This window comes from Canis aureus, chromosome X (assembly GCF_053574225.1).
Source record: "Canis aureus isolate CA01 chromosome X, VMU_Caureus_v.1.0, whole genome shotgun sequence".
In the NCBI taxonomy this organism is placed as follows: domain Eukaryota; kingdom Metazoa; phylum Chordata; class Mammalia; order Carnivora; family Canidae; genus Canis; species Canis aureus.
This window is the reverse complement of record NC_135649.1, coordinates 118,366,564-118,392,162: the sequence shown is the minus strand read 5'-3', so window position 1 is coordinate 118,392,162 and position 25,599 is coordinate 118,366,564. Positions and strand designations below refer to the sequence as shown.

Here is a 25,599-nt window from a genome sequence, read left to right as displayed (position 1 = left end):
CCTTCCTCTCATGGTGCTTATTTTCCTATTTTCCAGAACTTGCAGCATCATACAGATATGTGCCATAGCAGTAAGAAACAAAAGCAGCAGGCACAATAGGTTCGCAGGTGTCAAAGTTTCTATAAACACAACTGAAAGTTCCTCTCTGTTAAAGTTAGAACTTTTGAGAGATTACATGCAAAATGTCTAAGAATTCTGCAATGAGTTTAAGTCCTGTGATGCAAGTAAGTGGCAAGTCAGGGGTGGATAAGTATAGGATGTCTAAGAAGACAAAACAGGTCAGATGACAACAGACACTCAGAGCGATGCTAGACGCCAAATGAGAGGAAAGTCTGGGGATCTGAAGCAGAGAGCATAGGTAGGGCCTGGAGCAATTTCCTGAACTTTGGCTTTAGCTATAACTTTGGCCACTCTCTAGCTATAGCTGGGTAGTCTTCCTAAAATTATTTTTTAATATTTTATTTATTTATTCATGAGAGACAGAGAGAGAGAGAGGCAGAGACACAGGCAGAGGGAGGAGCAGGCTCCATGTAGGGAGCCTGATGTAGGACTCGATCCAGGGACTCCAGGATCCCGAAGGAATCCTGGGCCAAAGGGAGCCGCTAAACCGCTGAGCCACCAGGGATCCCTCTTCCTAAAATTCTTTATGCATTTATACTTTATCTGTTATTACACTACCAGCAGTGTATGTACTGTCGCCATTCATGTCACTCAAGGAATCACTCTCTTGTGTCTATAAAGAATCAAGTTAGAATCATTGCCTCATATATTTTATAGAATACTGGCTCCTGGGCCAGATGTCATCAGACACATGCAGTTTCCTGACCACTTGCAAGTAGAATGGTGTCCAGACAAACCCTTTCCTGATCTCATTTCTTCATTCATTCAACACATATGTATTGCATGTCTATGTTATGGGTTCAGTTGTGTCTCCTCAGAATTCATATGTTGAAATCCTAACCCCCAGGACCACAGAATGTGACTGTATTTGGAAATAGGTCCATTTCAGATGTAATTAGTTAAGGGAGGATGAGGCCATCTGAGGGTGGGGGAGGTTAATCCAATATGACTGGTGTATTTATAAAAGGGAGAAATTTGGAGACAGACTCACACACAGGGAGAACGCCATGGGAAGATTGGAGTCCTGCCACAAGCCAAGCAACTACCAGATGCTAGGAGAGAGGCCTAGAACAGAGCCTTCCCTAGAGCCTTGAGAGGGAGCCTGGCCCTGCCAACACCTTGATCTCAGACTTCCAGCCTCCAGAACTATGAGATAATCAATTTCTGTTGTCTAACCCACCCAGCGTGGGGTGCCTTCTGCAGCAGTCCTCACCGACTAACACAGCCTGCTGAGTGCCAGGTCCTGCTCTGACTGCTGAAGCAGCCTCACAGGTCCTTGCCCCACAAAGCATAAGTACTGGACAGCTGAGATAGAAGTAAGATGACTTCAGATGGTGACCCAGGACAGCCCTTACACATGCTGCATTATAGATTCTTTATTTTACTGCTCACAAAACTGTCCGCACCTATAGACTTAAATCAAATATAAATAGCTGTGGCGCTAGTATCCATTCCATTCCAGGGATAAATGGCCAATGGGCATTCAGAATCTCCTATTACAGAACTTCATACTTACAATTCAATCCTACTTCCATTTTTCTTCCTTGATGCACATGGTAGGATGCTTTTTAATCAGCAATATTTCTCCTATATTCCTTCTATGTAATATAAACTTACATCTTTGCAGTACAAGTCCATAAAACCTTATCTGACATAAAGCCTACTAAGACAGGTTGAGAAAAAGAAGACTTTTCATTGTATATCATTGGGAATTTTTTTTAAAACTTTAACAAGAGTAGACAATTATATGAATGGAAAGTTAAAGTAGGAAGTTGGGATGATTTATGGGCCACTATGCTGGCAACCCCAAAAGAAATGTACTAAGGTGTATATTCTATAATCTAATAAATGGATAAAAGATATTATCATGAAACTAGAGAATGGGTTGCCTGGGTGAAGATGCTTGGGTAGTCTTTTATGACTTAATCTGAACATAAAACTGTAAAATTTGTAATATAGTCAATGTCAAACTGAAAAAAAAAATTTTGATATGGTTTGACCATTCATATTTACCTATTGCCTGAAATACTTCTTAGCCAGAAAAAAAAAAAGTTTTCTGTGTATGTTGATAGATACCAGAGAGATGATAATGATAGATAGATAGATAGAATGATAGATTTGGAGAGATACATATAATTGTATCCTCAGAAGTAAGGTGGAGAAACCTGAATTTCCTAATCAGTTAGGTTTCCTTTTTTTTTTCCAGTTAGTTTTTCAAACTGTCTTCCTCAAATCCTAATGTGCATGTGCCTCTTTCCTCTGGTGGAGCATTTGTCCTTTTTTTTTTTTTTTTTTTTAACGATTTTATTTATTTATTTACTGCAGATAGAGAGACAGAGAGCATGAGAGGGGAGGAGAAGCAGAGGGAAAAGCAGGCTCCCAACTGAGCAGGGAGCCCAATGTAGGGCTCGATCCCAGGACCTTGGGATCATGACCTGAGCTGAAGGCAGAAGCTTAACCAACTGAACTACGTAGGCGTCATTTTGTCAAGACAAGTCTTCATTGTTTTTCATGGTATAGAGCTCTCCCAGCACTGCAGACACTTGGCATCCATGGACCCTGCCCACTGTACCTTCAAACCTTCAGTCATTAGGATGGCAAAAACCCCTCCCTGCACACTTCTGACTTCTCATCTTGATCAGTGGTTATCACCAAGCTGCCATCAGGTTTCCAATCTGCCTAGAGCTGCCCTGTTTGATGTTGCAGAAATATCTGGATTGGGTAGCATTGCATAAAAATACATTGTTTTCTGGGCACCTGGGTAGCCTAGTTAGTTGAGTGTTTGACTCTTGGTTTCAGCTCAGATCATGATCTCACAGTTGTGGGACTGGGCCGAATGTCTGGCTCTACACTCAGCATGGAGTCTGCTTGAGATTCCCTCTCTCCCTCTGCCCTTCCCCCAGCTCATGCCATAAATCAATCAGTCTGTCTTTTCAAAAAATGCATTGTCTTTCCATCAGCAGTACACCAAAATGCCTGGCCCTCTTGAATAACCAGAATATTTGCTAGAAACTAGGCACACCTTTACACATGGCCAGTCTAGAGGACTGTTACCTCCCCTCCACTGCACATGGTTACTTCCATCTTTATGGCACCTTTGTGGCCATTAGCACATCTAGTTGGACACCTAATGCCCAGATTCTGCCTTGAGCATGACAGTTGATGCCTGAGTCCCCAGAGGTGTGATGGACTTCTCTGAGATGGGGCCTGGGCAACAGGACTTTTTAAAGCCCCCCAGATGATTAGAAAGTGCAGCCAAGGCTGAGAACCCTGTTCAAAGTGTGTTCTTTGAGTCTGGTTAGTCCAAGGGTCCATGAACAGACAGCATCAGCATCCCCCCAGGGGCCTATTGGAAATGCAGAGCCTCAGGTCCTGGCCCTGATGAGACTGTAATGAGACCCCGTGATGATCTGTAAGCCCCTTCCCTGAGTAAAGTAGATATTCCAGTGATTTCAAACAGCACCTCCACATGGATAACTGCCAGGAAAGCCTTCCCTGATACTGTATACTGTGTTTATACTATGATTACATAAAACTGCCGTGACTTTCCATACAGGCTTCCTGCTGGTTCTGAGTTGGGGAGTTTTGCTTATAATTTGGAGTCTACAGGTTTTCTCCATTTCCCGTATTCACTGAAAATATGTCTTGTAGTCTTGTTTTCCTTGTAGCTGTCTAGGAGACAATTCAAAACTAATCTGCCAGCACGTTCCTACAAAAACAAAAATCACTTCTTTGGACTTTAAAAAAAATTATGATTTATTATCTCTGTTCTCTGTTTTTTCTCTTACTGGAACTGCCATTGTTTATATATTGGACATCCTAGAGTGGCCTTTCTAATTTTCTTATCCTTTCCTGTTATCCATTTCCTTGTCTTTTTTCTCTACTTTTTGGAGATGTCTTTAATTTCATTTTCTGTAGTAAGCTCTTTCTGTGTTTACCCATATGCCCTTGGCACATAAATTTTCATGTCTCCAAGGCTGTCTTCCAACTGCCAACACCTAACAACTGTCAGCCTGGGGACTTTCTATGGCGACAGTATTCCACTGGGCTCTTATGACCAGCAAGCTATAAATACTGAAGAATTATTCTGCCTTGGGAACAGCCTCCAACTAATAACTGGTTGACTTTTTCCACTCAGCATATTTCCTTGGAGATACATCCACATTGCTGTGATTAACAATAGTCTGTTCCTTTTTATTGCCTAGTACTATTCCATTGTATGGATGGATACAGTTGGCTTAACCATTCACCTATTGAAGGATGCTGGAAGTGTCCAAACTGTTTCCAGTTTGTAACTATTACAAATGAAGCTTCCATGAATATTCATATGTGGATCTTTGCATGCACATAAATTTCATCTGTCGGAGATAAAAGCCCACATGGGCGATGACTGGGTCATGCAATATTTTATTTGCATGTTTTGTGCTGCCTGGTTCTTAAACTAGAGAGCTTTTGGACTTCACCCAATAGCAATGGAAACTGTTTGTGAACTTTTGGGCAGATAGGATGCAATCAGACTATTACTATATGAAAAGGAGCAACCTCATGCAATATGGAAACTAAATTGAATATGAAGAATCCAAGCAACACTGTAATCATGAGTAGAAAGATAAAGGGCATGAACAGAAAAGAGAGTGGGAGTAGACAGGAGACATGGATCAAGGGGGCAAAGTTCTTTGGAATCTTTCAGGGTTAATTCCATAGTTGGAAAAGGATACCCTTGTAAAATATGACCCTCTGGACTTCTTTAATCCCTAAGAGGATATTTGAGGAGAAATATAAACAAAGCAAAGCAGAAGAGAAACTCGTGCTTAAATTTATTTTTAATTAATGTGTCCATTTAACATTAAAAACTATTCCTATAAACAAAACTATGGCTTAAATAACAGCTGAGAGGAAAATCTCCACCTCATTTTTTTCCTGTCTGCAGCCTCTATGTACTGCTTTTAATAAAATAAAACATGATGTGCTTCTGTGGGTAAATTATGATTTTCCCCTAATATATTCTAATTCAAACTATTTTCAGAACCCAATCTGAAAATTGCTCCCATATCTATAAAAAGCACATGTATTTTGAGAAATAAAAGATGAGAAACAAGAAGAAAAAGATACTTAAAAAAAAAAAAATTCTGCAGCCTGTCTGGTTACAGCTTGAGCCAAGAATCTGATGTCCTGAGAAAATAATTCTTTCCGACAGTTTTAGAAAAGGAAGAACCCAGATAAAAATAAGCCTCTAGCAAATGGAGCCTGGACAAAAATCCATCCCCCAAAAAAATCTAATTAAAAATATATATTATCTCACTTGCATATCTTATTTTGGGTACCTTAAAAACAAATTGTTATTAAATCCTTTCAAAGAATTGTCCATCTTTATCATAACCCCCTATCTCTGTAGTTTATTCTTGCAGTGGTAAAGTTGGGGGTGGGTAATGGCTTATTTTGTTTTGTTCCATTTTGTTTTCTTCATGACCAATCCTGAGAGGTGGAAAGCAGCCCCACCATTCCATTTTTCAAATTTGAGTGTTTAGGAAAGCCAGTTTCAATAAAGAAGAAAAACCAAGCAAAACAAACAAGGAAACAGAAAACCTACAAAGATACATGTGCACTCAGTTTTGTAAAGCCAGGGAGATGACACCATTGATGAAATTTGGTGACAAAACAACTATGAGTAGCCCAAATCAAAGACACTGTGGACTCCTGAATCTGGATATTGTTTTCCCTATATGAATCTTTTTCCCCAACTGCCTCTTTCTCTAGCTGTCCCTCTGTTCTACACAAGGAATGCAGGGTTCTGTCCCAAGGATGACTTTAATGAGATGTTAGGCCAAGCTTCACGTGAGGGAGCCACCTCAAAACTCTGAAGCCACTTCTCATGAGGCTGTATCAGGAGCATCTCCTAAAACACTTTGGGGTTTCCTGCCATATTTAAAGACCTCAACAAACTCCTTCCAATCCTCCCAATAGTGGAGAGACTTTAAGGAATCAGATACACATCACAGTCCTCTAACTAGCTTGTAAATCCTGATTTTCCCAGGTTCTTTTCCATATGAACATGTTCATTATTGAACCACAGCACATACAAGTGTATTCCATGCCTAATGACCTGTTGACTTGAATTACCATTATAGGTGTTAAGGTCCTTATGTATGCATAACTTCCAGCCAAGCAAAGGAGAAAAAGGAATATTCCTAGCTTAAGAATGATTGCATAGATGAAAGCTTTTAAATCTTTATCCATTAAAGAAGGAAATGTCTTTAAAACCACTCTTTTGTTCAAAAGTAGAGCTCATTTATGGTTCTCAAATTTGCTGTATTTGAATTCCTTTTTTTGAACCTTAAAACATTTTTCTCTGTATGTTTAAGTAGATCATGTCCAGTACTGGCATTTTACTAAGCACATTCTCCAATGTTGGTTAAAACATGTAAGTATTCGCACCATGGTAGCCAGTCTCCAAAATGGCCCCCAATGATGATCACCAACCAGAATTCATATCCTTGCATAGTTCACTCCCACACTACACCAACAGAATATAGCAGAAATGATAGTGTGTGATTTACGACCCTAAGCCATAAAAGGCATCAATGCTTCTACTTTGGTCGTTTCCATCACCCATTTTGTGAAATGCCCCGCACCATGCTGTGAGGATACGCAAGCACCATGTGAAGAGGCTATGTAGAAAGGGATTAACTTGTCAGGCAATTGAGGGAGCTGCCTTGAAAGTGGATCCTAGTCCCAGTTAAGCCTTCTGATGACTGCAGCCCTGGTCAACAGCTGACCACAGCCTCCTGAGAGAATCAGAGCCACAACCACTTAGCTAAGCCACTCCCAAATTCCTGATCCTTAGAAACCCAAGAGATAAGAAATGATTACCATTGTTTTAACCCTGCTACATTTGGGGGGTAATTTGTTACAAGGCATAGTAATTTGAACACACATATCTATACGTAAAGAACATTGATTACTCAGAAAAGGACTCAACTCCAACAGGAAAAAAATTTCTCAAGATGTCAAGCCTTCCAGCAGATTATTCAGTGGATCAGATAAAACACTTTTTTTACTGACAGTCTTTAAAGTATCACAAACCAAACATGAATATTTTGCACGTCAATTAAATTTTTTTTCTTTTTAGAACCACTGCACCTCTTCCTACAAATTCCTTTTTCTGATTATACTCTGATAAAAGGAGTAGAGATGGTCTCTGTGGCTCTCCAAAATTTTTCATGAATGTCTACATAGAGTTGCCAGCAACCCATGTGAGTTATGAAGTTACATGATATATAATCTAATTGACAAAAAAAATATTAATCAAACTGAGACTGGGTTGAGTAGGATTTAAATTTTTTGACAAAAGAAAGCTTCATAACTTAATTGAATTTGAGGAGAAATATTGAGATAAAATTTTAAATGGTCTATCAAATATTTGCATTGAAGAAGGGTTAAATTCATGTTTTTTCTTTACTCTGTGCATGTAATGGACTGAACATTAAGAGGCGCAGTATGAATAAAACTAAACTGGATATGCCAAGCCCTCTGATTTTTAAGAAATAAATTATTTCTCTCTTTATAGAGTCTTACCAACCACACTTGCTGTACCTTGCTACATGTTTCCAATCTTGCTACATCTATGCCAAGATGAAATTCTTATCACATTAGCCAACGTCTTTTAGCCAAATGTATCAAATTGTATTCATGGAATCAAATGTATGAGAGCTCACAGATAAGTGGAATAACTCAGTTCATGAAATTATATGGGCAAATCCAATATTCAGATGGCCTCTAAAGGGAACACAGCCTGTCATGCACAATAAAATTTAAAACAAAAATTAAGAAGGTTCTCCCACTGTAGCAGGGAGTTTCCCAAGCGTGGAAAACTGCCTTCTGTATTCTGGGTAATTACCCAAAATATAAAATGTCTATTTAATAGTTCTTTCTTCAGCCAGACATTTCTCTACCCACAAACATCACCTTCTCATTCCCAAATCCACTCTCTAATTTTATAAGGAAATATCCTGGGGGCAGGGGAGAATGGGGATAAAAGGAAGAAAATTTAGTCAGTAGCTATCCTGTTTCCTGTGTTTCTGGATTTTATTCTTTACATTATGGAAAAAGAAATGGCACAAATTGGCTTTTTGATTACTCCTTCTTTTTTCCCCCATGTTTACTGAGTACTTTTCCAAAAATATTTATTTATTTATTTATTTATTTATTTATTTATTTATTTATTTATCTATTTATGAGAGAGAACGAGTGTGAAGGGCAGAGGAAGAGAGAATCCCAAGCAGACTCTGTGCTGAGTGCAGAGTCTAGCAATGGGCTCAGTCTCATAACCCTGAGATCATGACCTGAGCTGAAACCAAGAGTCAGATGCTTAACCAAAAGTGCCACCCAGGCACCCCTACTGAACACTATCTGTGACATTGCTGATCTAAGCATTCAACTGTACCATTAGTATTACTCATTTAATCCCCAGTAATCATGTGGGTCATCCTGCCTTTCACAATGAGAAAACTGACTGAGTAAAGAAAGTCTGCCCCACCCATACCAGTGGTCTGAGGCAGGACAAGGATTCAAAACTGTGAAGTCTGAGACCAGAGCCTACCCTTAACCACACCTCTATATCCATGGTCATTTTAATGAATAAAACAAGCCACCAAAGACACCTGTTTTCAGTGGCTTTATAACAAGTTGTTCTATCATTTATTCTATTCTCTGGGGTAGAACAGAGAAGAATTCACATGAAACCTGGGAATCCCCTTCATGGGTGCTGTATACCTTACAGAGAGTCCCTCAGACATTCCAGAAACCTAACAAAGATGGCAGTGACACTGCTACATGTGATCAATATACAAAGAAGTATATCAAAAGGGGTTTTTCGTGACTTAGAAGACTGTAATAAAAAACCCAAGTACTTGTCTAATTCAACTACTGCAAGAGATTCTCAAAGCAGAGTGCCTTTTAAGGAAGTTTGTATAGTCAGAGATTTGGATTGATGGATCAATGTCAAATCAAGCATCATCAAGACAGACTTAGTTGTTTCAGTCCTTCGTATTTCAGCATTACATATTATAATGTGCATGTTCTTGACCAGTTTTCAGATGAAAGACACACAGTGGCCAATTCAAAATTAGAATCAGAGGCACCTGTGTGGCTCCATCTGTGAAGCATCTGCCTTCAGAGTAGGTCATGATCCCACGGTCCTGATATTGAATCCCACATTGGGCTCCCTGCTCAGCATGGAGTCTGCTTCTCCCTTTCCTCTCCCCACTCTTGCACACAGGCACTCTCTCTCTATCTCAAATAAATAAAATCTTTTTAAAAATTGTTTTAAGAAATTAGAATCAGTTCCTATAATATAAATCAATCCATGGAAATTGGTAGCAAGTACATACCTAGGGAAAACTTAGCAATTTGGGGATCCCTGAGTGGCTCAGCGGTTTAGCGCCTGCCTTTGGCCCAGGGCGCGATCCTGGAGTCCCGGCATGGAGCCTGCTTCTCCCTCCTCCTGTGTCTCTGCCTCTCTCTTTCTCTCTATGTCTATCATAAATAAATAAATAAATAAATAAATAAATAAATAAATAAATAAATCTTTAAAAAAAAAAAAAAGAAAACTTAGCAATTTGTATATGGGAAAAGGGAGCTTACTTTGCTAATGGCCAGCTATCTGCTGGAAACTCATATGGTTGTGGAAGAGTAAACACTAAGTTCATTTCCTTTTGTGCCGGGGACTTAGCAATTCATTACTAGAAAGATTTATAAATACTCACAGAGAAAAGCATTCTAGTGAATGTAAGGAGTTAAAGTGATTGCTGAAGAAATATCAAATCATCAATCTGCTGTATGGATGAGGGAATCTGAGTGAGATCCATACACCTAAGCATAATATAGACAATTCCTGAACTTCTTGCCAAGGTGAAGCACCCTTAGGTGAATAACAATAATGATGATGATGATATTATTAAAAATATCATCTGGGTTTCATGTACGTTCCTTGAAAAAATTACTTCCTAAGATATCGTCACCAGATAATATTTAATAGAGCATTCCAGCAGATTTTGACCTGTTTTTTTCCCCAAATATCTAGTCTAGTATGCAAAAATTTATTTTGGAATCTTGAAAACAAAGTTATAGCTGAGTCTTTAAAGAGCATAATGCAGTTAATCTCATTTTTAAAATTATGAATCTAAAAGTTAGACAAGTTGCCTGCATTATCCAAGGCCCTACCTTTATTTTGTTCAAGTCTTTTTTATTTTTATTTTTATTTATTTATGTATGATAGTCACAGAGAGAGAGAGAGGCAGAGACACAGGCAGAGGGAGAAGCAGGCTCCATGCACCGGAAGCCCGATGTGGGATTCGATCCCGGGTCTCCAGGATCGTGCCCTGGGCCAAAGGCAGGCTGCGCCACCCAGGGATCCCTATTTTGTTCAAGTCTTTGTCGATTCACGCAGCCAATGCAATGTAAGCCAACAATCATCCTGAGCAATGGTGTAGGTACTCAGCCTACACAGGTTGTATCACCATTAGTCAATGGCAAAGCTAGTATTTAGAACCAGATCTTCTTACTTCAAGTCAAAGATGTACAGAAAAAACAATATGGTACCTATGTCCACTAGAGCTAGTAACCAGTCTGTCAACAGATACAGTCGTCATCCCTGATAACAATGTCTATAGCCAAAGTGCCATTGCCATAGCTGCCATACTGAGGCCTAACTTACTCTGTCAAGCAAAAGTCCGTAATTTAAAAAATACTTGACAGTGAGTTCTGGGAAAGTAAGTTATGCCTCATTTTCTTCAAACTGATAGTGTGTGGCATAGGAATCAGTTATTGAGACCAGAATATGTGCTTGGTGAAGATTGCTTGAATGAGCTAAGAAAGTTGTGTTAGAAGGTTTCTTTTTATTTTTTTTGTCCATGATAGACACAGAGAGAGAGAGAGAGAGAGAGAGACGGGCAGAGGGAGAAGCAGGCCCCATGCAGGGAGCCCGACATGGGACTCGATCCCAGGATTCCAGGATCATGCCCTGGGATGAAGGCAGGTACTTAAACCGCTGAGCCACCCAGGCTGCCCTGTGCTAGAAGGTTTCTATGGCAGTTGTTTGTCATTCTGCAGGCACTTTCCTCATCCTTTTTGCAATGAATTTAGGAAAGGGAGAGGGGCAATGAGACTAATGGCAAAAACAGAGGTAAAATTCTGATATTCAGAGATGGACAACTATCCAAAAACAGGCATACGAGCACTCTTGTTGAGATGCCACCATATTGGTGGAATTTAGAATATCAATAGATGAGAAGCTGGAGGCAGACAGAGAAAGAAACACACTAATGCCAGAGTCAGAGACATTGCTGATCACTGCACATGAGGGCCTTACACACTAAAAAAGTTACACCGACACAGGCACACAGAATGCAGACACTAAAGAAACAACTGGTGTGTGTAACGTGCTCATTCCAGCCAGGACTCAGAGCGTCCCTACTCATTATTGGCATCCATATTAAGACAAATAGGAAGAAATGAGGCTAAAAAAATAGCACTCACAACAATTCAATACCACATTGAATACATGTAATGTTGATGCATTTCATACCCGCTCTTCATGAACAGAAATTATACCTTCGTTTGTCACCAGGTGTTTTTTTTTTTAGCATCCCTTCCCTGCATGCACTCTTTCAATTGGAAAGCTCCTAATGTGCACAGATCAGCAATACCTATGAATGGAAACACGTGTTGGGAGTAAAGAAAAATAACAGGTGGATGGGAAAATTAAATTAGACATCTTGGAGAAAAAAAAAAAAGTCATTGAAATTCAAAGACAGAATCTGCTCTTGCAGAACACAGCCAAGAAAAGAAATTGCAGTAAGATATTGGCATCAAGGAATCTACCACGAGGAAGTAAGGAGTTAAAAAGTAGTTTAAGCAAAGGAATATCGAGAGGGTCCAACACTTATCAAACTAGAATTCTAACAGAAGGAAAAGGAAAGTCTTTCACAGCCCAGATCATTCCTGAATCATCCTGGAAACCTTTCACAGATCAACAAATTTCTTGAAGTGAATCAATGGGAATTTGTAACTGGGTTTCCACGTTTCTCTGCCCTTCTCCTAATTGACTGACCTCTACATAACTCCTTAGAATTTGCAAAGCTTTCTTCACTTAGGGTCTCAATTATCCTCTCAACACCCTTGTGACATGGGTATCATTAAACTCATTTCTCATATGAGAAAACTAAAGCTCCCAGGGAAATATAGAAACTTACCCACAATCCCACAGCTAGAAAAGAACAGAGCCAGGGTGAGTGCAATGGCTTTGAAATATGTCCACAATTTTTAAAACATATTTCTCTCTTCAAAAGGTGGAGCCTAGGGATCCCTGGGTGGCTCAGTGGTTTGACACCTGCCTTTGGCCCAGGGCGTGATCCTGGAGTCCCCGGATCGGGCCCTGTATCAGGCTCCCTGCATGGAGCCTGCTTCTGCCTCTGCCTGTGTCTCTGCCTCTCTCTTTCATTCTGTGTCTCTCATGAATAAATAGATAAAATCTTAAAAAAAAAAAAAAAGGTGGAGCCTAGTTTCCCTTCCCTTGAGTGTGTGACCTGCTTCCAATAAACAGTAAGTGTGAAATGAACATATAGGATTTTCAAGACAAAGTCATAGAAGGCAATATGGTGTCCATCTTGCTCGCTCTTGGATCACTCACTCTGAGGGAAGGCAACTGCCATGTTGTGATGATACTCCAGCAGCCTATGAAACAAGTCCACTCGGTGAGGAAGAGGCTTTCTGCCAACATAAAGAAAAAAAACCATTCGCCTTCTACCAAAAGCCATGTGAGTGAGCCACCTTGAAACAGACCTTCCAACCTCAATTAAGGCTTTGGATGACTTCAGCCAGGGTTATAATCTTAACTGCAATCTCATGAGACACCTTGAGTCAGAACCACCCAGCTAAATTGCTCCCAAATTCCTACCCCCAGAAACTATAAGATAATAAAATCTTGTTTTAAGCTACCAGGGAGTTTTTTTGTTCTGTAGCCATGGATAACCAGTATACCAGGAAATAAACCCAGGGGTCTTAACCCCAAAGCTTGTGCCCTTTTACTTCATATCACTACTTTTTCTATGATTTCTCGTGCAAAATGAAAATATTTTGGCTCCCCCAACTTACATTTCCCTGTCTGTTCAATCTTTCCAATTATGTCTCCTTTTTCTGTGCCTATTTATAGTAGGTCCTGTATTCTTGAAACACTGGTCTCCTCTTATAGACAATAAGAGCCACAAGAACAGGAGATAGACCAGTTTTGGTCACCAGTGCATCTGCAGGACCAAATTTAGTGTTCAGAAAGGAGTAAGTACTCAATAAATATTTTTGGATGAATAAATATCCAAAGCACATAGGATACAACCAATCTGCCACTGGAACTTTATTCTTATTTTATCTTGAACCAAAGGGGAATATATTCTATATCTAAGAAGGAAAAGAGCATTCTGCTGGAGTTACAATTTTTTATTGATCCAAACTCCCCATTAGAAGTGTGTTTCATTCTGATAAAGGAAATACTTTGCAGAACAGGATAAATGACTGTTTTTCAACAACATCCAAAAAACCCCAGGGCATGTAAAAATAAGAATATTTTCCTAATCAAAAGCGTCTTGTTCAATCCTCCATGAGTTCTTTCACTTCCTTTGCAGACTGACTGGAGGTTTTGGGCAGCAGGCCCTCAGACAGGAGTGGCCAGGCTTGCTGCTGACCTCATCCTACCCCCAGCTGCAGACGGGGGGCTGGAAGCATTGCTTACAGAAAACATTTTTATGGGCAAGTTATTTGTTCACACATGAACAGTAAATCAACATGTAGTACTAAGTTACGATGGCTTTTGATTTTGTGGGAAATGCCTAACCACCCAGATTTTATTTCACAGCCAGGAAAAAACAATGATAATAATGTGTGAGAGGAAGAAAATGCAGGAAACATCTATCAGACATGACTGAAATAAGAAATCCAAGGAATAAATAATGGTGCTAACAGCAACACAGCTTGATCAAAGACTAGACATTTTTATAGTAACCACTAAGGCAGGATGCAACATCGCATGTACATTTTTAATCCAATCCTTGCTCCTTTCCTTGGCATTTTATCATCTCAACCACTGCTGGGCACTAGTTCTTTCTGCAGTGAGGGAAATGTTATGTGCTATTTAACACAGGACCTACTAGCCACGTGTGGTGACTGAGCACTGGAAATGTGGCTAGCTAGTATGACTGAGAAGTAGATTTTTAATTTCATTTTCATTATTAATTTATTATTTTATTATATTTTATTTTTATTATATTATTTTTATTTATTATTGTTTTATTTTGTTATTTCATTATTTATTATATTTTTATTTTATTATTTTAAAATTTATTGTTTTATTATTATTAATTTATTATTTATTACATTAACTTTAAATTTAGTAAGTTAAATTAAGATTAATAGCCACATGTGTCTGGAAGCTATGGTATCGGGCATACCCTGCTCCAGAACTATTTCCCGCAAAGTCTTGAAAGAGGGGCACTCTCAAGCTACCGGAGGAGCTTAGGTTGAGACAGGCTGAGCAGCATTACATTTTGCCAAAGACAGCAAGAAACTCAAAACTCAAGAAACTCAAGCTATTTTTAAAAACTGCTAGGGAACCCTACTGTTCCACTATTTTCTGGAGTTTCTTATGATCAGCTCTCAACGTGAGACGTGAAACAAAGAAGAGCAAAGAAGAAAGCCCACCCAAGTTCTGCAACCAAAGTTTCTGTACCCACAGGGAAAGAGGGGTTCAGTCCATTCTACAGCAGGAACCACAGCATGTACCTTTGGGGTGAAATGGCAAGGTAAAGCGAAGGGCTTCCTAGAACAGAAATCATTTTTAATTCACAAAGGCGATCTAACTAGAACGCAACAAAGCCCTCAGAGAGTGAGATTGCCTGAGTGGGATGCTCAGGGAGCATATCGGCTATCTCTCATCATTTCCTTCTGTTTGGGGGAGCAAGTCCAAAGTCTGCAACCTGTCGAGGAAGTAGCAGCCAGCCCCTGTCCCAGCCTTCTTCTGATTATGTAGAGGCCTAATTTCTCGCTGCTCTCCAATACAGGTCTGACCATGGCCTCCTGGCAGTTCCGTGTCTGTGGCCAGGTACTCTGTTCCTGCTTTCTGCGTGGCTCCTTGACTGCACACCCATCAAAGTGTCCACGGCCCGGCTGGCGAGCAAATGGGTGAGTGTCCACTCGCCCTCTGTTGGCAGGAGTATTCACTGATACAACCATTCAGGAAAACTATCTAATGGGGGAATCTACTAAAACTGAGCGCTCTCAGTCCCATGTAAATATATATCCAACATGTACATATTTTCACCCAAAGATATCCATTTCAATATTCATAGCAACATTATGCAAAATACCCTGAAACTGGAAACCCCATGAAACCCCAAAACAACACAGTGGGTAAATTTGGCATATTTAAACAGGGGAATACTACACAGCAATGAAAATGGATGATCTGAAAACACATTTAGCACCAGGGATGCCTCAGGCATCAGGATGGGCTAAAGAAGCTAGACACAAAAGAGTATCATTCTATCATGTCGGAGGGATGCATCATTCAGTGTGTAGAAAGTACAGAAATGAGCCAATTAGTTCAAGCTGTTCAGAAAGGTAGAGGTGGTAGTGACTAAAAAGTGATGGGGGATGAAAGAAGGAACTCCAGAGTGCCTAGAATGTTTGTTCTTTCCTTGATCTGAGTGTTGATTTGAGGGGTGTGCTCAGTCATGAAAAGTCAACAAGCTGTACACTGAAGACACATACATACCCTTTTCTGAATGTATTCTTTTTTTTTTTTAAGATTAACAAAAAAGATTGTTATTTACCTGGGAGAGAGAGAGCACAAGCAGGGGGAGCAGCAGAGGGAGAAAGAAAAGCAGACTGTCTGATGAGCGCAGAGATGAACACAGGGCTCGATGCCAGAACCCTGAGATCATTACCTTAGCAGAAGGCAGATGCTTAACTGATGGAGCCACCCAAGCGCCCCTGGATGTATTCTTCAATAATTTTTTTAAAAAGGTCTATCCAGGGGGAGGGAGCCTGCTTATCCCTCTGCCTGTGTCTCTGCCTCTCTCTCTGTGTCTATCATGAATAAATAAGATTTTTTTAAAAATAAAAATAAAAAGCTCTATCCATTCTCAAAGTACAACTCAAAACTCACCACTTCCATGAACCATGAAATATCCTACAGCAATCTTTCATTTTCTCATCATCAAAAAAAAAAAAAAAAGGCAAAACAAAAACTCTGCATATTATGTCAGGCACATATATTTCAGCATATCAATCAGAATGTAAACACTGTGCTTTTTAAAATCTCCCTTGGTGTGTGGCACAGTATTGGTCACAAAATAAGTATTTCATGAACTCTTGTAAACGACACACATCTTTTCTGCTATTATTCAACATTGCTTAAGTGGCAAAGACAGGTATTATCTCATACTTTTCTGTGAATGTTCAAACAGCTGAGTTCAGTTAAGCACACACTTCCCTGCACATATAAAAATGGAAAACATTGCAACAAAAAAGACTGGAAATTTCCATCCACGCAGCTGTTGCTACACAGTGTCTGTGGTGTAACCTTCTCTTAATGGAACTCACTCCCACAATCCCACACAAGAGAAATTATTTCATTCCATTGCAGTCCCATCTCTGTCCTGGGCAAAGCCGTCAGAAGCAATCAAGGAAGGAAGAAAAGACTCCCCCAAAATGTGATGAAAAGCATGAAAACTATTACAGTGTACCAGACCCAGATTTTGAAAATTCATGGTAAATCCTATTTTTTTTTCCGAGTTTCCAAATGACAGTTGACTAATTAGTATGCTTCTTCTGTCACTCATAAACTATGAGAACAGAGGACAAGAAAAGTATGAATCCAGAGACTAGTCGTAAATTACAGCAGGAGTGTCTGGACACCCTCCCTGCAAGTGCATAGTAAGAAGGATTCTCGCTGACAAACACTGCCAATTCGGATTAATCAAGGGGAACTCTTTCCTTCACAGCTTATTCCTCACTTCTCCTTTCCTTCCAGCCAAACTCTTGCCACATAGAAAGAGGTTGGCCTCTCGAAATGTTCTTTTTGCTTGGTTTCATCAGCCCTGCAGAAAGAGGGGGAAAAGTAATCTCCGATTTGCAGAAATGAGAGAAAGGAGATTACGGATTTCCTTAGAACTTTCACCTCTGCTCTAAATAAACACTTGCAAATAATCTCCCCATTCCCGTGGTTTCATGGGGGAAGTTCAGTGCGGTTCGGAGAGGGGTAGTGTGACACATTTACAGACACCCAGAGGGAAAGCAGAACAGAACATCCAGCAAGTACCTTCTTTAAAAAGACTCTTATCAAGCTTCCACAGAGCCACAAGTGCTAGATAATGAACATAGAATCCACAAAATCCAAGAACCAGTCCAGCTAAATCTGTTTGGGGCACTGTGTGTTCGGTGACCTATGACTTTTCACTTGGTAACAGCTACAAACTTCTTTCTTCTTGGCTTGAAGAACTTTCCAGAAACAGTCAAATTTATCGTCTCAGTTGTAAGGAGTGAACTAAAAGCAAAAACTTAGATATGCAGATGCCCCCTCCCTCTTCCCCATCTCCTCAACGTCCCTCTGTCTTCCTCTCCCTCTCCACATCAGACCCTTTGTAGTTCAGGCAACCCCCTAAATATTACTCTCTGGACCCCGGGGAAGAGAGACTGAAGCTGCCCAATGCTTCAGGCCACACAGGACCCTCTCCCATACCTGGCAGTGTTAGTCTGTTCAACAAACTCTCTGGGCCTTGGACCAGATCTTTCTCTCTCTCTCTTTTTCTTAAATATTTTATTTAAATTCAATTTGCAAACATATTGTTTAACACCCAGTGCTCATCCCATCAAGTGCCCTCCTTAGTGCCCGTCACCCAGTTACCCCATCCCCCCACCCTCCTGATCTTTCTCTGTAAACGAATGCCCCATCCCCCTCAACTTTAAATCTCCTTGCAGCTCAGCAGGAAAACCAGAAGCATACATACGTCCAAACAAAAACTCATACACAAGTGTTCAAAGCAGCACATTTATATGTCCGCCAAAATGCGGACACGAACCAAATGCCCATTAATCGATAAATACATAAATAAAATGTGGCATATCCGTCCAATGGCATGTTATTCAGCCATAAAAAGGAATGAAGTATGGATTCATGTTGCTGCAGGGATGAAACACTAATCTAAGGGAAAGGCAGCAAACACAAAGTCCACATATTGTATGATTCTATTTCTATGAAATATTCTGAATAGGCAAATCTGGAGACAGAAAGTATCTTAGTGGTTGCCAGGAGCTGGGGGCAGAGAGAAATCAAAGTGACCGCTAATAGGTGCCTTGTTCACATCTCTACAGACCAGCAAGTACTCAGAAAGTACTGGCTTATTTTATCTGCCTCTCCCAACCAGATGCTAGTTCTTTGTGGATGAAGGCTGTATCATTTTCTTGAACCGTCAGCCAGAGAAAGCACTCAATAAACACATGTAAAATGGAACATTTGGATTAGGAGTCTTTGTTCAATATATTTCGAGCAAAGAATAGCAAAGGTTACATGACTTTGGTGTAAATCCTTAGAGCATCTAAAACCTGAATTCTCTCTTGGATGTAATCACCAGGCATTCCCTTAGAGCTCTCATTCATCGGGTTTAGCATTGCCTTGCAAGTTACATTTACGGACATGTTTGCTCCCACAAAGCTGGGGACTTGACTGTCAGTGCATTTTGCTGCATTTACAGTGAAACAGGTCCTGGAACTCTGCACATTTTCTGTCCAGCATTTGTTAAGAAGATATCAAAGCAAACAACTGGCGATTTGGATGCGAAAGCAGTGATGTGACTGCTTAGGCAGCAGGTGGTTCAGGGGAAGGTGGCCCTGTAGGAAGATCTTGGGATCCCTTCTGTCACCCCCTGCATTGCTGCTGGGAGCAGAAAGAGTTGCAGTCAACCCAACCTCCACAGGCCATGCATCCTTACACACCTGGGAAGCCCACTCCAGGCTGTCCTAACCAATTAATCTACAAAACCCTATTTGAGGGCTGCCAAAATTTCCCCCGTCTTCCTGAAAAGAGATCCTCGTGCTTGCCACAGTAACTGCAGTTAACCCACAAGGCATCGGTTGCCCTTCAGGTGAGACCTTTCTTTCCCTAAATACTCATTTCCAAATGCTGGCTTTGCTGCTAGTGATTCCACATTGAGCCACTAGTCATGAAGGCTAATTGTGTCACTCTATGCTTATCTTCAACTGGTTCTCCCATCCCACCCATTCACCCACCTGCAACATCTGCCTATTTCTGGTCAAACCAATACAGTCCTTTCCAGGGCTGTGCCCTAGAAGTTCTCTCTGCCTACAATTTGCTCCCTCCCTTGAGGCTCATTCAGAGCCCTTCATTCAGATCCGTTCAAATGTTGCCTTCTCAGGAAGACCTTCTTTGGCCCATCTCCGTGAAACCTTGCCATTCCACCTTCCATCTGTCTTTATGGTACCTATGGCTATCTAACTAGTGCACATTTGGGTTTTTTGGCTGTAAACCCACTCAAACGTGTGCTTCCTCAGAACATTTTGGTCACTGTGGGTTCTCCTGCCACATTGCAGGTCTGCAGCAAATATCAGGTGAAGGAAGGAGGGAGTGAGAATTTGATTAACAGATTAAGAAATTACAAGGCAGCTCCTGTTTCCAGAGAGCTAAGTAGTAGTATCAAAGCCTCAACCATAGCATAAATGTCTGTATTGGGAGTTTCTTTAAGTTTGTAATTCCCTGAATGTTACAGAATGGGGCATCAATTGCAGCTCATCTGGTTACAAATAATAGAAATTCCTTCTCCAGCCAACTTGCATGGTCAAGGAAATTTACCGGAGTATCTGGCCATAAGGCTACTGAGAGACAAGGGTTGAATCTGGGTTCAGAGAGTCCTCGTGACCAGGATTGGGTTTTTCTCTCCACTTCTCAGTACTGCCCAGGCAGCCTGAGTTTCGCTTCTACACCAAGTCTCCATATCTGTCATGGGGCCCCAAGGGAGTCAGCCACTCAAGATGCTTCCTCATTCGAATCCAATGAGTGAAGACTCTATTCTGGCAGCACCCAAGGACAAATGATGCTTTTCTCTCCCAGAAGTCCTTGCAGCCCATTGGCTCTGGCATATGTGAATCCATGGAGGCATCTTTGGAATCAGTAGGGGACAGAAGGGGCTTTGGCCAGGATCCAGCCCACCCACACGTCTGATACAAAAATGGTGGGGGCCGAAATTCCTCAAGAGGAAATCAGAGTTCTGTAGAGCAGAGAAGTGGCCAATCTCTGCTGGAAAGACCAACCACAAATGTCCAAAATCTTGTGTATACCTAATGACTTAGGATGTTCAAACCCTAAAGTCAACTTAAATGTAGAGAAAAAGTTTACTTCTCTAAAACCGTTTCTTACCTCAAATTGTAGCTTCCTCAATTTTTAAGGGCAATGGAAATTTTTTATGTCTTGATTGTGGTGATAGTAACATGATTGTGTAAGTTGGTAAGATTTATAAAACTATATCCAAGTCTACAGACCTTATGTAAAAGGCGAGATAGACAATATTTTTGACTTTGCAGATCAAAACTGTTGCAGCTACTCAAGTCTGCCATTGTAGCAAGAAAGCATTTATAGGTAATACATAAATGAATAGGAGAGGCTGTGTGCCAGTAACAAAACAAGCAGTGGGCCAAACTGAACCCATGAGTTTATGTAGTCTGAAGACTTCTCATCTCCACATTTGCAAAAGAGTGAATTTTTATCATATATAGATTATATCTTGATAAACAAACAGACAAACAAAAAAAGTAAAACAGAAAAAAACACCTCCAGGAAAACAAAAACAAAAATTTCAACTTATTTGAAGACTTTCTCAAGAGAATGGAGTTATTTTATTGTTTGTAAGAGGAATTGCTGATAGTAATTGTGCAACAGATGAGCCAGAAAGTTTACAGATAGTTAAATAGGGAATTTTAAACCTGACTTTTCGAGATTATTTTATCAACTCACTTGGAAAATTCACCTAGAAAAGTCAAGTACCTTCCCTCTGCCCTTGACAAAGACACCTGCAGCTGGGTGAACTCCCTGTCAACTCTCTACACCAACTTGTTTTGGTTTGGTTTGGTTCAGTGGGAATACTTTAAGACTTAGCATCTTGCACTTGTGGTTTTTTATTGTTTGCTTCTTTTATGGCAAAGCAATCTTTATCGGACATAGATTGTAGATAAAAGCCAGTCATTTCTTCCCCTTCTCTAAACAACAGCACAAACAAAAGCATTTCTGAGGCTTTTAGGCCCACCAGAATAGAAAGAGAAATCCAACTACTGGGAACCAGAAAGTGAGCACTCTCAGGGAAAAATAAATAAATAAATTTTAAGCAGGAGAGTTTAAAATCAGCACTCATCAGCTGGCATTCAAACACCCAAACTTGATGTAGGCAAAGTGATGTGGGGGTGTTACTGTACGTGTGGAAATTCAGGTTGTAGAAAAGATATACAATCAGCCTCTAGCACCTGGATTTTTTTCAAGATGTAGAATAAAGAAGTCAAAGTTTTCATCTCATCTTGGGTGGAAAAAAATAGGCTTTTAAACCAAAGGTAACTAACATGAAGATCAGCTGGCATTTCTCATGAAGATGTCCCTTCCAACACACAAATGTCAGTCCTTTAGGGGATGTATATAAGGGGCAGATGCTGTGAGGCATGGCTCCAGAAAGACAAGTAAGACATGAGCTGCCCTTAAATACTGAGAGCCCAACTAAGACAGATGCACACGAATATTTAAGAAAGTGTGTTGTGTTAACATAGAGTCCCTAAATACTTTAACAATGCCAGGCAAATTTAATTTATGAGAGCTGGGGTTAAGCATGAAAGCAATACCATTTCTCTTTGAAGCAATACTACTAAGAAAATGGGACCACTGTCTTCCTCCTTGCCGCCTGCGGAGGTGGCCTCCATCTGTTCCTCAGCAGCATGGCGCTCTCATACCTTTGCTGAAACCACAAATTGTTTTTTTTTTAATATTTTTTAATTTTTTATTTATTTATGATAATCACAGAGAGAGAGAGAGGCAGAGAGAGAAGCAGGCTCCATGCACCGGGAGCCCGACGTGGGATTCGATCCCGGGTCTCCAGGATTGCGCCCTGGGCCAAAGGCAGGCGCCAAACCGCTGCGCCACCCAGGGATCCCTGAAACCACAAATTGTTAGAAAGAAGACCAGAAAGGCCATCAGATACCAGTAAGACTATATGTCAAAATTAAGTACAGCTGGCAGAAACCCAGAGGCACTGGGTTTCTGGGCATTAGGGTGCACAGGAGAGTCAAGGGCCAGATCTTGACGCCCAACACTGGTTATGGGAGCAACAAAAAAACAAAGCACATGGTCCCCAATGGTGTCTGGTTTCTAGTCCACGACGTTGAGGAGTTTGGAGTGCTGCTGACATGCAACAGATCACACTGTGTAGAGATTGCTCACAGCATCTCCTCCAAAAATTGCAAAGCCATTTGCAGAGAGAGCTGCCCAGCTGGCCCTCAGAGTCACCAATAGCAATGCCAGGCTGTGCAGCAAAGAAAATAAATACACAGGCAGCTTGTGTACATGTCCAATTTGTGTTAATAAACCATAAAACTACAAATATATACATATATATATGATCAAAAGAGTCATACAAGAGGGAAAAAAAAAACAGACAAATTCATTTTCTCCTTCTCCTAAGTCCTATGCTGCCACAGACATGACTGCAGAATTTTATCTTTAAAAAAAAAAATGCTGGGGCACCCGGGTGGCTCAGTGGTTGAGCATCTACCTTGAGTTCGTGATCCCGGGGTCCTGGGATCAAGTCCCACATCGGGCTCCCCATGGGAAGCCTGCTTCTCCCTCTGCCTGTGTCTCTGCCTCTCTCTGTGTGTCTCTCGTGAATAAATAAAATCTTTTTTAAAAAATGCCAATTCAAGAGAGTGCTTAGGGGCACCTCGGTAGCTCAGCCCATTAAGCATCTGCCTTCAGCTCAGGTCATGATCTCAGGGTCCTGGGATCCAGCACCACACTGGCCTCCCTACTCAGCAGGGAGTCTGCTTCTCCCTCTCCCTCTGCCCCTCCTCCTGCTTGTGCATACTCTCTCTGTTTCAAATAAATAAATAAAATCTTTGAAAAACCAAACAAGAGAATGCTTATTGTTACTCATTTTTGGTGTGATTATTTTGTTTTGTTTTTGTTAAATAACTTCAGATTAATATTACAAAAAGGAATTAGGAGTAAAATGAAGCTAGAAGGGACCATCAGAGTTAATGTTAGTAACAATCCTGGTCTCAGTAGCCATCAGAACATTTTACAGACAGAATTGTGATATGGTTGAAACAGCCAAGCCAGGAAGATAAAGTTAAGTTAAAAACATAGAGTCATTTTTTCCATGGAGTCATTTCCTACAATCAGACATAAATATCCCCAACACTCTTTGCCCCGGACATAAAATGGATAAGTTGAGAACAGCTCCTACAATTGATTAGATTCACTGCAAGTTAATTTTGGGATGTGAAACCTTATATAAGAAGTTCTTAAACTGTACAGATACCTTAGAAGGATCACCAAGGTTCTTGTCTCAGTGCAGATTCCCGGGCAGTGCTCCCAGACGGTTTGATTCTGGAGACGAACCCCGGACCAGGAGTTTACCCTGTCATTCCACAGACCATCTCGCATTCCTCCTCTAGCCAGGAGAGAACCTGTAACTGCAAAAAGCAGTAATCTGCCATGTATCCAATCCTCCAGGTGACCCTTAACCCCGGAGGTTCCCAAACCTCGCCACCATTGACTCTTCAGGGCTTCCACCAAGAATAATTTGGGATGGACTAAGGTCTGACATAATGATCCTGTTGGATGCTCTCTAGTCCATTTGTACTCATTCAACGAGCAAATCAAAATTTTTAAGAGAAGATGCATTTGTAGTTAAATGTCATCAGTTCCATGGTTGCTTTTCCAATTGTGTCACAAAGATGTTTACTTCCTTCACATGACAGCTAATGCTATTTCTCTGAAGCTGCCAATTTTCCCATATCAGCAGAGTAACTGTATCAGTGTTTCTTTTTCTTTGCAAAATAGAATTGCACACAGTCAACCTGAGGCATTTATAAAATCCCTATCACTGTCTTTTGACAAGTAAAGGAATCTCAGACCCAAATGCCTAGAAGGAATTTAATTATGTGATTATAGTTGCATAACTATATGATTTGTTGAGTCTTGGTAGGCAAAAAACTATTTTTCAGCTAGCCATTAATTGGTGTGGGACATTTGATTTTGCAATCACTACACTATGTGTTTATTGCTTATCTCTAAGTAAAAGACACTGGTGTAAGAAAAAAAAAAAAAAAAGACACTGGTGTGCCTAAATGACCTGCCTCAATGAATAAGAGATTTGGCAATTGTCTGAAACAGGGGTTGGCATATTACAGCCTGCCACCTGTTTTTGTAAAAAAAAAAAAAAAAAGTTGTTTTATTGGCACAGAGACATGCCCATTCATCCATTCATTTAGATATTGTCTATGGTTACTTTCCAGCCGCAACAACAGCAAAGTAGTTGCCACAGAAACCATATGGCCTTAAAACCTAAAATATTTACAATCTGGCCCTTTTCCAGAAAAGTTTGCCAACCCTTGATCTTGTCAATTGAGACCACCAAAGTTAGGACTTAGTCACAAAAGGGCCAGATAGATGAAAATGCGAGGTGTTGACAATGGCACCATACACATAGACTAATGTGGGGAAGGAAGCACTATGCATCAAAGCACTAGAAGAAATCACAGAGAAAAGACCTGTAGATTTCACAATATTAAATTTAAATGTTTTTTTAATTTAAGATAAAAAGGAAAAACAGTGCAAAAAAAGACTACAAAGAGGTTAAGATGCTCATTATCTAAACAACTCTCACAAATTTGTAGAAAAAGTCAATAGAAGAAACATAAAAGGAGTAGATACAAATTGCCACTTTATAGAACAAGAAGTATACAAAACTGATAAAGATGTGAAAAGATGCTCAATATAAGTACTAATCAGAATAATTCAAAGTATAATGAAGTATCGTTTCAAATTGACAAAAATGGAGTGAAATACTGAGTGGTATCAAATCTTTATAAAGATGTGTAGACAAGGTGCCCTTGTGCCCCAACTATGGAAGGACATTTTGAAGGTCAGTTGGCAACATCTATTAAAAATTTAAATACAATGACTTTTGACCCCACAATTGGAATCCTTGATGTTCACCCGGGCAAAATGCTTGCCCTTCACAAGACCGTATGTCAAACAAACTCTGGAAAAGCCACACTACAAAATCTGGGTAGCAATTATAGAGCATGAAGGAGAAATGAATGTACTAATGTTGAAAGCGGTCCAAGGTTATTATCAACACAATAGAAGTGGTTTGCAAA

At 40.3% G+C, this 25,599-nt stretch overlaps 1 long non-coding RNA gene across 3 annotated transcripts in view; it reads right to left on the bottom strand.

Moving 5' to 3' along the window:
• LOC144308088 (uncharacterized) overlaps nt 1–25,599 on the bottom strand; it is a 478,315-nt gene that overhangs the window by 440,242 nt on the left and 12,474 nt on the right. For all 3 annotated transcript variants that reach the window (XR_013374734.1, XR_013374736.1, XR_013374735.1), the window contains exon 4: nt 23,754–23,907. This is a non-coding gene — a long non-coding RNA (uncharacterized LOC144308088). The remainder of the gene's footprint in view (nt 1–23,753; nt 23,908–25,599) is intronic.